Source organism: Pinus tabuliformis, chromosome 1_2 (genome assembly GCF_031772625.1).
Source record: "Pinus tabuliformis cultivar Carrire ecotype Pingquan chromosome 1_2, CPIR1, whole genome shotgun sequence".
In the NCBI taxonomy this organism is placed as follows: domain Eukaryota; kingdom Viridiplantae; phylum Streptophyta; class Pinopsida; order Pinales; family Pinaceae; genus Pinus; species Pinus tabuliformis.
This window is the reverse complement of record NC_142298.1, coordinates 909,620,965-909,633,460: the sequence shown is the minus strand read 5'-3', so window position 1 is coordinate 909,633,460 and position 12,496 is coordinate 909,620,965.

Here is a 12,496-nt window from a genome sequence, read left to right as displayed (position 1 = left end):
ATGATGAGGGTTCTTCCTTGAAAGTGGTTCTTCTTTCTGTTCTTGCCCGGTTTCTTTTAGCAATCAGATTTGCCTCTACGCTGACAGCTATGTTTTGCATGTCTGCCAAAGTTGCAGGGGCTCTTTCCCTTAGTTGATATGCCATATCAGCGTCGAACCCATCCGGAAATTTAATTAAGGCAAGATCAGGTGAAGGTCTAAGATTTTGAGGAATGGCATTATAGATAGTGTTGAATCTAGTGCAATAGTCCAAGACAGTTTCTTGTGGGCCTCTCCTTATGGTGTCATATTCAGATAAAATGTGTAGAGGATCCTTTTTCTTTTCCCATCTGTTCAGGAAGGACTGATAAAGAGCACCTGAATCAGGTATAGAATTTGCAGCAAGTGCTCTAAACCAAGTTCTTACCTCACCTGTTAAACTTTGTACAAAAATTTTCATTCTCACATCATCATCATCTATCTCATAGTTTTCAAAGTAATCTTGCATTTTCTTGGTATGTTGTAAGGCAGTGTATGTACTGGTTCCATCAAAATAAGTGATCTTACTTTGGTAGTCTTGAGGCATAGCCCCCTGATTACCAGGTAACTGAAGGGGAGCATAACGATTAGCCATATTTGGAGGGATAAGTGGGACAACAGGTAGAAGGGGAACGACTGGAACAATAGGAACAGCAACAGCAGTTTGTGTATTGGGTGGGGGTGTGGACAGTATGTTTTGGGAAGTGGATGAGGAAGAGGGGGAAGAATGGGTTATATGAAGGTGAACTGATGGTTTAGCAGGGGTTGGGATGTAACTTTGCTGAACTGCCTCAGGGCTGGACTCAGCAGATTCTTCTGGTTCCTTTTGGTTCCTAAGAGTCTTGGGAATCAAATTAGGGTTATCGAAAACAGGTGGAGGATTTGGGTCAGGATTTGACCTGGTATGCCTAGTTCTCTTTTTAGGAGCCAGCTTCTGAGCTTGTTTTTTGGTATTTTTGAGAATATTTTTAGAATGGTCAAGGGATTGTTTAAATTTTGGAACCACTATCTAGAGCAGACAGCAGTTGAAACATTAGTTCGGTCCCCAGTGGAGTCGCCAGTTATGTTATCACTCAGGTTGTTCCCTTTGACTCCCAAGGGAATACGGCCGAGGTAACCACAAACCAATCTTTGGATTACAGGTCCTAGCCTACCTGCAATCAGAGAGGGCTCTCTCTTTAGGATTTAGCTTTGTTTTGATAAGGTTTTAGGCTAGCTATGATGTACTGAATTTTGTTTAAAGTTTTGGTTGAATGATGTCTTCTAGTAGCTGAGATGTGATATTCAGGAGGTTCAGTCCATTGGGCAATGGAGTCTGTGATTATGTGTTGTTTTGAGGAATTGAGTGAGAGTGATGAAACTGCAGGGCCATATGGCTACTCATGAAACAAACTTCAAATTGTGGAATATTGAGTATTTCCAGCCAGTGAGAGGCAACTAAGAATCTGTCACTAAGCTGGTGATGTGAAAGAATGAAATATTAATCAGGAGCAGATTAGAATTCCTGAAAAGTATTTACTATGAAAGACTTAGTATGAAAGTGAGCAATTAAGAATTACACATTCACAACTAATTCTGAAGAAAACATTCATAACAGCACAGATTGAGTTTAGGGTGTTCAGTGAACAAATCCAGAACTATTCTTTTTCTCTACTGCCAAACATATGAAACATACAGCATAAATGGATTATGAAAGAATGGAATATATAGAAACACGGTTCAGAAAAACTTATTGTGACATGAAATAGCGTAGGAATCCTGTAGTAGCACGCAAGCACACCACAACACTTCAAAACAACTCAGAACTTCAGAAATTCCATTAGCTTCCTGTATTGAAAGTCTGAAATTACAGCATAGCTTCTCCAGAAGAACAATCAACAACCCCAATAAGATTATGCGTGGGGATATATATACAATAGTTTTACAAAATATCTTTACGATGAGTCATTTGCTCAATAACTGTCTTTACCAACTTTCATAAATGGCAGATACAATAGTTATTGCTACTTTAAATGGACAATGAATGACTTTCCAGCTCTGTCAGAAATTCTTTGACTTTTGGAGGCAACTGGGTCAGTTGGGTGCTTCGTGTTGATCCTGAGTAATACGCCCTTCACTGCTTTGTCGTGGTGCGGCTATCTCAGCCCCGTCATCTGCATCTGTAGGCACCTGCTTTGGTGGTCAAACTTGATTGTTGAGTTGGCCCTTTCAATTTCTTTCCCAGTCAGAGCGAATATATCAACTTTCTGAAAATGCTGACTTTGTGATGAAAATACAAAAATATGGCGAACAATCTGTTTTTTACAGCAGTGTTTGTATCATGCCCGTCCACCATTCCTGAGTAGGTAATTGGTGCCTTAAGATTATGCCTAAAGTTTCATCTGCCTTAGTATATTTGTAGTAGTTTGGAGGCACTTCAAAAAGATGTCTGATCTCATTTGCAATGAAAAATAAATTCTCTATTTTGTCATAGAGACTTTGCCCAGATGGAGGCCCTGTTCCCTCTGAGGTACTTGCTGCTGCAGTGATTTGATTTGTGGCATATGTATCTACCCTCTTGGCATAGTTTTCATGAGAAAGTAACCTTCCTGCACTAGTTACTAAGCTGGGAAGGCCTCTGTTATGCAATGCTGTAATTTTCTCAATGAATTTGTTCACCTCTGTTTTCATTTCTTAGCACCTTCTATCCAATGTTTGCACATGATTTCTCAAAGTGAGCACTCTCTTCACTAGTAAAATGGTATCAGTTCTGTTAGTGATACCCATTGCTGCCAGCTGAGGGCCAGTGCGGTTGTTAAGGACATTGATCATCCTATTGGCTATTTCAGGCATATTGCCTAGAGATGCTCTTGCTCTTTGACTTTCTTTTTGGGCCCTGCCTATGAGATCTATATGCTCATGGATGGTTTCAATATATTGCCATTGGTCTGTAATAGATTGACCAATATTGGCCCACAGGATCTTCTTAATCTCAACTACAACTTTATCAAGAGAGAGCTCTTTCTCCAGTTCCTTTATTTTCTTCTCAAGAGCCCTTACTTCCCTTGTTTTTTCAGCTACACTTTGTTTGGATTTGTCATATTTTTCATTAACTGTGGCCAATTTTTCTTTAGTCTCATTCAGTTATGCCATCTGTGCTTCTAAAGCTTCCAGCTCCTTCATCATATTCCGCATGCTTAGGCTGGGTCCCTGATCTGGTGCTGTTGCTGGCACTGATGCTGAAGGACCTGCCTCTGATGTTTGTCCTGTGGGAGGACCTGCTGTGGTAGTAGAAAGTGGCACACCTTCAGTATATGCAGATGTCTGTGCTGGCTGCATTGGTGCCTCACCTTGTCTTGATTTCAGTGCCACCTCTAGTGCACTCTCTGTTTCCATCAGTCTCTTGTATAAACTCAGGAGTAAAGCAACTACATCCTGATCCTTCTTTTGTTCTGCCACCTCTCCAGTTTGAGGGTGAAGGGTAGTTGGCAGCTTGATATGCTTTCTCATAGCTGCTATGTCTTCATCCCTTTTCTTCAATAATGCTTGCACACCTTTAGGGTCCTTTGGATCATGACCCAACTCTATGATGATCTCTTCCAAGGACTTGATTCTGTTGTCCTTGGCCTGGGATGATGCCTTCTCCAATTCCAGCTGAGCAGCAGTGTTGTGTAGAGAATTTTGTAGTTGGTGCGCCAACAGGGTCTTATCAGCCAGTGTGGAATATATCATTTCCCCTGTTTGCCTGTGTAGCTCAATTTGATCCAAGGGGTGGATATCTTTGGAAAAAATTTCCAGATTAGTTCTGATGTAATCGGCAGCTATTTGAGGTTGTTGCATGGTAGGCCTGAAATGACTAAGAGTCATTTTTTGTTCCTGAATGTCATAGGCAGACATTAATCTCTGCTGATTAGTTGGTGCCATTTTCAATAGATGGTTGTAGATTTGGTGTTTGAGGGGCTCATTCCTTTTCTTTATGTCAATGAACTGCTGCTTGATACTGGAGTCTGCCTTTGATTTCTGCCTAGAGGAGCTCACCTCTACCCCATGTGGAATGTCCTGTCCTTGGTGTAAAGAACTGGTCGATGTTTTGATACTAGGAGGGGGCATATTGTCAATTGGTCTCTCTGGTACTTCCTCCTCTGAAAAAGGGTTCAACCTCTGTCTTTTTTCTCCTTGCTGGTCCATAGAGGTAGTGAGAGGAGTGTCCTCTTGCCTATCCCTTTTCCTTGTTCTTTCCTCATTGGCAGGTGTTTGCAAAACTGAGGATTCAACTGTTACCTCCTGCCTTGGAGGGATTGACTCATGTGTTTGTTGTTCTGTGGAGGCAGGTGCCTCAGCTGTACCTTCTTGCTGCTCTTCTTGCTGCTCCACATTTGGAGGTGACACTTCTTGCTGCACTGATTTGCCTTTAGTCATGTCTGCTGGTGGATCAGTTGTTTTGGCAGGCTGTTGGGGAACGGTAGATGAAGAGGCAGCTTTACCAAGATGCCGAGGGGCTGGAGAGCAAACCTGTCCAAAATATTCCAAGTCAACTGCCTTTTCTAAAGTTTTAAAGGCTTTCTCTGCTATTTCTTCTTCAGTATAATCTTCCATTAATGTGCCTTCTTTCCATTCTAATTGGTTAGCATATTTTTCAACTTCTGGACTGCTAATGTGGTCATATGTGGCAAGCCTATGCTTGATTCTCCTGAGGCTTATGAAGTGGTTAGGGTCATAAGGTGCCCTATAAAAGCTTGTCTTGAGCTGAAGGGCTTTTAGCATTTGGTCTGCCTCATTCCAAGCTTCTTCCCTCTTGTTAAAGATGAATGGACCCAATTGATGCTTTATTTTCAGCTGGGCCTTCTTGTTTTTGCTATGGAAGTGAACCATATCTGCATTGCCGAACTACCTGAAGTATTCTAGTGCAAAGAGTCTCATGGGAACATACTTTGGCAGCCTGTATGGTGTTAATTCACAGCCATATACCCTGATCACTGTGTGGTCTTGGTAAAAGTACCAATCCCCAATGCTATAGTTCTTGGACAGCTGGAGGATTTTCTGCATATCATCAGTAAGTCTAGGAGGAGGGGAACTCTGCAGCACTGATAAGGCTGGATGAATGAATAGGTCAATAAACTCACAGTAGTTGTATGGTGAGTAGTGAATATGATGGTAGACTGATGTCCAGAATATTACAGATCTTCTGTTTCCTTTTGCATCTAGTTTCTTGAGGAAAAGAGGAAAGCTATCAGGCTGATTGTACAATATCAGATGATATATATAGGAGGTGTACTTGAATACCCTCTCTCTATCCAAGCTCATGAACTGCTCATGAATTTTGTTGGCTATAAATGTAGCATAGTCATATTGGACAGCAGGGGGCTATCCTGGGGTGAACATGGATAGCATTACCAAAGTTGTCTCATCCACAAACTCACTGGTTTTGAATCCTAAAATGAAGGATATCATGTCTACTAGCAGTCTCCCTATGTCATTGAACCAGACATGCAGATAAGGGGGAGGCTGTTGGGGCTGGAAATCTGGATGCATAAATAATTGGCCAATTCTTGTAATTTGTGAGTTGGAGAGCTTGGCACCCTGCTCTAGCAAAAGCTGCATAGTAAGAGGAACCAGTGGCCTTGTAGGTTGGAACTGCAGCATTTGGTTGATGGCTTCAGGAGTAATATGGAACAAGACAGAGCCTAAAGGACTCAGAACAGCTCTTTGAGTGGGGTCATAGTTTGTGCAGCATTGGTGAATCAAGTCAGGGAATTCATTGACCTGAGGGAGATAATAAATTGGCAAATTGGATTTCCAGATTCCCAGGAGGTCTGTACCGTCCCTGTGCTTCTTTCTCAAGTCACAAACTGTTTCTATGTGGTACTTGTTACACAGCTCTACAGTGTCTCTCATCTGATAATCTCTGTCTGCCAGGGCTAGCCATTCCAGGTCCTTATGTGGAGCATTTAATGGGGCAATGTTCAATGCCACTGGGGTCTCCATGGTTAATTGATATTTGAAGCTGTGTTGAACTTGATTTTCTGGGTACAGCAGTATAGAGTAGTGGATTTTGAATGAGCAGGGCAATTTGCAGAGGGGAAGAGGCAAATTGGGGTGAGACTGAGTCAAAAATGCTCCTGGGGGGAAAATCAACGAGCAAATGCTGGGATTGGGGAATGCTTGTTCGGAGAGCTTGCTCGGCAATGGCTTAGTTTCACAAATGCGGCATAAGCTGTGAATTTGTGGCAATTTGGCACAATGGGGTAGTTCTGTGGGTGAACAGGGGATTATAATGTGGAAAAGGAGCACTGGTCCCTGATGGTTCCTGGTTATTACTGTTTTTTCCTCTTTTCTTAGTTTTTTTGGTGAATTATGCAAAAACCAGGCGCGGAGAGAGGAACTGATAAATACCTGGGTGCACTCGGACAATGGTGGAAAAGCAGGTGAATTCAGGGCGCCAGCAACAAGCGAGCAGTCTTCAAAGCTGGCAGACAAACAACGTGATGGTTCATGCAGGAGTACAGTGAGAAATATAGTAAATAACGCGAAAAACGAGTTTTTTGGGCAAAATAGGGAAAATTTGGCCTTTGGCGCCTTTTTGTCGGATGACGTCAGCATGACGTCATGGGTGGGGTCGGGTACGGAATGATGATGTGGTAGCCAGTGAGTGGCTCCACGTGGGTAGGTGACATGGCGGACAGCTTGGAACAAGGTCGGATGGGGCGGCAACGTAATGCTGAGGCGGCAGTGACGTAAGGGTGACGTGGAAGTGACGTATGGCAGAGATACAAGGGCGGTAAGTGGTAATTTCGGACCACTTATAGTACGGGAGTGGTTTTGGCAGGAGGCCGCCCGATACAACCTGGGAACGACACGCATTCGAGCCCTAACGTCACCCTCTGACAGATTTCGGGCGCTATCGTTCGGGCATCGGAGGCGGTCCGATATTGCTGTGAGCCGTCGGATGGGAGGGCCCAGATCCGACGGACGACGGGAGGGCAAGCCGCCAACACGATACGGCGGGACCCGGCGCGTTTATTAATAATTTTTCGTTATTTGGCATAGCGCGCCGAGAGGTAAAAAACTTTGGATATATGAAATTTGTGGGTTTTTGTGAGGTTTGCGGAACAAGCAGGTAAACGATATATCCCTTTATAAGATGCGCTAGGGCTATTAGACCAACCGATTGTTAGTTTAATTCCCAAAACAAAATATGAACACAAATTTTCATTATTGCCCAACTTTGCCATGCCCTGACCCTTTGGAGTATTAAGGCTATATTGCCTCAGGGGAGAAATATATTATTTTTGGGGTTTTTTGCATCATAATGCTATAATAATAGGGGAAAGGGAATAATGAGGGAGTTATATAGTAAAATTAGAGGTTAATATGGATATGAGTTGTGGAAGAGAAACAAAGAGCTAAGTTTTTAAGAAGTAAACTTAGATTCAGGAGCAGATGAGAGTGAGCAATGATTTTACACAAGAAATGTGGCTTCTTTTCAGAGAAGAAGGTCACAATTTGACATGAATTTTCCAAGAAGAAATACAAGGAGGATTGTTTGGGAAAATCCTGAAGTCCTCCATGGGATGTTAGAAAGGGAGTCTTTGGGGGAAATCAGGGGAGTTAGACATGCTTCTATATTTTGCCTTCAAAATGCTGCATAGATACCTTTGCAACTGCTAACATCTGCCTTCTTGATCATGGCCAAAACTGAATAGGATCAGGATTCTGCAACTTCTGGCTACCTACCCAAATTAGAACCTAGCATTTTTTGTTACTTCAGGGAGGGTGCATTTAGACTTGCAAACCCTCATATGCTCTTTTCTTTTTGCTGCCCTCCTATCTAAATCTACCCTTATATCTTCCAAGGGCCCAGATTAAGCTAGTGGGCTCCTTTCTTTCTCTATCCAGCTAGTCATCTGTCAAACCTGAACTGTTTGAACAGGTACTCATTACCTACTCTAAAACAAGCAATTTAAAACATGGCATGGCCCAGCTTGAACTGTTGAGCCATCCATCAAGATAGCAGTGGCATTTTGATTGTCCAATTTCCTGGTCTTTCTTTGGGGTTCATTTCAATTCTTTTTTCTTTTGACCATTTCATTTTCTTGCCTTTTGATTATTCTTTTAAGGCATACCCTCTTTACATTTTTTAACTTTTCGCTTTGTCCACAAAAATGGAACCTTTGTATCATCAAAGATGATCATTTTTAGCATTTCCACTGTCAATCATGAAATATGAAACCCTATTGGTATAGGAGGCTAACAATTATATTAGGATTATTGAAGGAGACACATGGAAGACAAATTCCAAACCAAAGCAAGGTTTGTTTGAATGGTTGTTTATGTCATTTTGGCTTTATAATGCTCCTGCAACATTCATGCGAGTTATGAATGATGTCATAAGGCATTTTCTTGATGATTTTTTAATTGTATACTTAGATGAAATATTGATATTCATCAAATCTCATGAAGAACATGTCAGGCATGTGAAACAAGTCTTAGATGTCTTAAAGAAAGATTTTTTTCTAAAGATGTCTAAATGTGAGTTTGGAAATACATCATTAGTTTATTTGGGACATATTGTTGGAGGTGGTGAATTGAGGATAGATCCTTCAAAGGTCAAAGTCATTGTAGATTCGCCGAAGCCCAATAATGTAATTGAGGTTAGAAACTTTTTGGGAGCAGCCCAATATTGTAGAAATTTTATTTCTAACTTTTCTTCAATTGTAGCTCCATTACATGCCTTGACAAGCATAAAACAAGTTTTTCAATGGGGAGGCAAGCAACAAAAATCTTTTGATGCATTGAAGGAGAGAATCAGTACAACTCCAGTTCTTGCACTTCCTAATTTAAGACAACCATTTGAGATACAAACAGATGCAAGTGACTATGCCATGGGATCGGTCTTGATGCAACATGGTAAGCCCATATGTTACCATTCTGAAACTTTTAATGGTGTAGTATTTAACTATCCTACATATGACAAGGAACTATATGCATTGGTGCAAAGTGTGAAAAAGTGGAAAAACTATTTGATGGGAAAGGAAACTATCATTCACATTGATCATCAACCATTGCAATACTTGAAATCACAAACTAAGATACAACAAGCGAGGCACTTCAGTTCGATGGGTTTCTTGCAATAATTCCACTTGGTGATAAGGTATAAGAAAGATATCTATAATAAGGTTCCTGGCATGATTTCTATACCAGTTATTAGTGCTTCAGTTATTCTTAAGCATAATTCTATCATGCATAAGAGTTATGTTGAACAATATGCTTTAAATGATGACTTTAAAGATGTATATGCAACTTTGTGTCAAGGAAACCTAGAGGAATTGGATTACCATGTGGATGAGAAAATTGTATATCATCTTGGCAAGTTGTGTATTACTAGGGTGAAAGAGTCAACATCATAAGGGAAACACATACTTCTCTTATTGCTAGCCATTTCGATGTAGGAAAGACGGTGGCACAATTACAAAGGTATTGTTATTGGCCTAGAATGAATGAAAGTGTATCATGATATGTAAGAGGATGTTCTTTATGTGCTACAAGTAAGCCTAGCAAAAGAAAGTTAGGATTGCATACTCCACTTCTAGTTCCTTCCCATCCTTGGAAAAATGTCTCTATGGACTTTGTAGGAGGGTTGTCTATGTCTAAAAAAGTCACGGTTATCTTTATGTTGTGGTGGATAGTTTCAGTAAGATGTGCATTTTGATGCCCTATAAGAAGCAGGTTACAATTGAAAAGACTGCAAAGATGTTCTTTCAACATGTATGGGTACATTTTGGCTTTCCCAAATACATTATTTTTGATCGAGATTCTAGATTTGTCAGGAACTTTTGGTCAAGCTTATGGGCACTCATGGACACCAAATTGAAAAAGAGCACCACATTCCATCCACAAACCAATGGTTAGACAGAAGTGGTGAACATAACAGTAGTACATCTTCTTCATCGTTATTGCAACAAACATCCTAAGCTTTGGGATGAAAACTTACACTACATTCAACATGCTTATAACCCGAAAAAGCATTCATGGACTCAAAAATCTCCATTTGAGGCATGTTTTGGTTACTTACCAAAATATCCTTTAGATTTTATCTTTGCGAACGATTTTTCTATTGATGGTCATAGTGACATTGATAAGGCTAAGTGGTTCATTGAGAAATTTCAATTAGTGCATCAAATGGTTCAAGAACAGTTGGAAAAGAGCCAAGCCAAGTACAAGACAAGGCATGATAAGCAACGCGTTGACCACAATTTCCAATTTGGAGATGAAGTTTGGCTTTACATTAGCAAAGAGAGGCTTAAAGGAGAAGGTAAAAATATGAAACCAATAAGGTATGGACCTTTTAAGATTCTAGAAAATATTGGTAACAATGCCTTCCGTTTGGATTTGCCTCCTTATATGCAAATGTATGTAGTTGTTAATGTTGAGAATTTGAGGTTATATGAGCCTCCTTTGATTGATGATCAAGGAGAGCATGTTCAAATTCCTTTAATAGAATATTCCTCACCTGAATATCTTGAAGAATTGGAACAAGATACTATCCTTTACAAAAGGACAAGAACTTCAAAACAAGGGAATGTGGAGTACCTTCGTGTTGGTCTCAAAGGCACAAATCCAAAAAAATCTAAATGGATTGAGGTTGGAAGGGTAAGGAAACTGTACCCTCATCTCTTTTGTTGATTGAAAGTAGTCTTTTGGAGTTCCAAAAGCTTCTAATGGGGAGGAGTGATCCAAGGGATCAGTTTAGTGCTCAAAATTCAAAGTGCTAAAAAATGCTCGAAACTTGTACCAATACGTAGATCTCAACGACTTGAATCAACGCAACTCATTTCACTCAAAACTGATATCGTATGTTCCCAGCATCATGTTTTGATCGAATTGCCAGATAAATAAATTTTAAAAGTTGGGTTACAGGTACGCCCAGTCAGTGGTCCATACGTTGACTAGGAAGGTGACCAGGTAATTGCCTATGTAAAAGTCGGCCAATTGTATGTTGAAAAGTGTCTCTTGTTGATTGCCTCGTGAATGCCATGATTCTATTGGTTAGAGGTTTGTGTATGTGGACCAATGAAGTAGGGCCACGTGGGCCAATGGCTCGCTTCCACGTGGCCTCCAAAAAACGCATCAAAGTTTTTTTAAGGGGTCGAAGCACCCCACAGGAGTAAAAATCAAGACCTCTACCAAGCAACATAAGGCCTTTACCAACGCGCTACAGGGATTTTCCTAACAGTTATATTTTATTTAAATTTTTACAAAGGCCCATTTGGAGGTAAGGTCAGGGCTAAGCCCTAGCCTTGGTCACTGTGACCGCGAGGATCTAGGGGCGGGACCATGGGCCAGGGCTTAGCCCCAGCCCCGTGGTCACCGCCCATGACACATGCACCAGGAGCCTTTACACAAGAACCACGAGCGGAGAAGTAAAGGGGATAGCCCTGGGGTCACATGACCCTCTACAGGATTAGGTGTGCTATAGAAAAAGGGGGCCAGCCCCGGGCCACATGACCTACTATGTGACCACATTTCCAGCAGAAAGGGAGCGCGGGAATTATGCCCTCAGTACGAAATTTTAGGCACTAGCCCAATTCTATGGGCAGCAAATGACCACGTGTTTTTCAATTGGGGGCCCGTCCTACGGGGGTGGGTGGTTATCCCTGACCCCTGGGCACGTGGCCCCCATGTGACCCTAATTTTTCATAACTGATCATTAGTAGACAATGTAACGGTTCGATAATTTCTCCCATCGGGCAGGATTATAGGCCAGGTTTGCGTGCTGGTTCCGGGTTTGGGGTGCTCAAGCCAAGTTTGGGTCGAATTGGAGGATGATTGGCCATGGAATTTGGGAAAAATTGTAATAGGCATAACTTTCTCAATTTTTGGCCAAATGAGGTGCAGAAGGACCCAAATGGGGGTATTTGATAGTTCTGGATCCAATGGAGACATTTTTTTTGCATTTGGAGCACTACAAATTCATGTAAACACATATTTTTGACCATAATGAAAGAGGCCCTACAATGGAAGTTGGACCAGGAGATGTAGCCTAGGAGAGGGGTGAACTCTTTTATCATGTTCGGTTGTTATGTGTTTCTGAAATGGTTTATTGTCTTTGTTTAGTTGTTAATTGTGTTTAAAAATCACCTATTTATGTGTTTAGTAACTTGATCCATTACCCAAAACACATATAAAATTTCACTTGCAATTTCTTATACCTTCAGTTTCAATTACAAATCATTTTGTGTTATTGGTGATAATTGAGAAATTCTCTCAACTTCTCCTCCTAAACTAGGAATCAGTTAGATTTGAGAAACTATATATATTAGAGTAATTTCTGAATGTAAAATTGCATGTGTGTGTACACATACGTACCTTATGGAATATAATGTGAGTTTTTTTATCATTCTTTCTATATCTTCCAGAGAAATCACAAAGTAGTTTGTAGGTTTCTATAATTCATAATTTGTACAAAATATCTTAGGGAGAAATCACAAAGTAGTTTTCA